Genomic DNA, 737 nt, shown 5'->3' with positions numbered 1-737 from the left:
GATGGCAGTCGGGATGGACAAAGACGGAAGGAAACGCGGGAGATAGAAAATAGAAGGAAAAAGGGGTGGCCGCAGGGCGGGAGCGTTCATATCTACGCGTGGGTGACAAGAGAGCGAGGCTAAACAGGAGGTTAAGGGTGAGCGGGACAGCGGGCGGAGAGAACGAGCGAGAGAAGAGAAGGATGCAGCGAGTCGAACGCAGAGGGAAGAGACACGGAGGTGGGCCAGAGAGGACGACGAGCAGAAAGAAAGAGAAAGAAGAGGAGCGCGGGGCGACGGAGGGCAGAGAAGGGTGCGCTTGAGCGTCGGTACAGATACGGCATTATGAAAACACGAATGTACTTTTAAATCAATACCACCATCGCATTGTAGGGAGTGCGCTGGTGGGGGCGGCACGCTCGCATCCCGGAATACAGGAGAAGAGAAGAGAAGAGAAGAGAAGAGGAAGGAGGAAGAGAGAGAGGAAGGAAGGTCGGTGGCGCTGCCGCGGGAATCGACAGAGGAGCGAAGGGGTGTGATAAAAGGATAGGCACCGACCAAGAGGGAGGCGGCAGGAGATGGTCGCGAGGGGTGCCGGAGAAACGATTCAGCCGGGTGAAAAGTATGAGCACCGGTTACGGCACTGCTCAGCCTCGTAACGAGAACGACGCGCGTTGCACTTGCCGTGAGAATGGCTTTTGACAGCGCGATCCGTCCTTGTCGACGCTTTGGAAGCGTCGCTGCCGCGGGACGGTTCG

This window comes from Bombus impatiens, unplaced genomic scaffold (genome assembly GCF_000188095.3).
Source record: "Bombus impatiens unplaced genomic scaffold, BIMP_2.2 scf_2222, whole genome shotgun sequence".
Lineage (NCBI taxonomy): Eukaryota > Metazoa > Arthropoda > Insecta > Hymenoptera > Apidae > Bombus > Bombus impatiens.
This window is presented reverse-complemented; position numbering follows the sequence as displayed.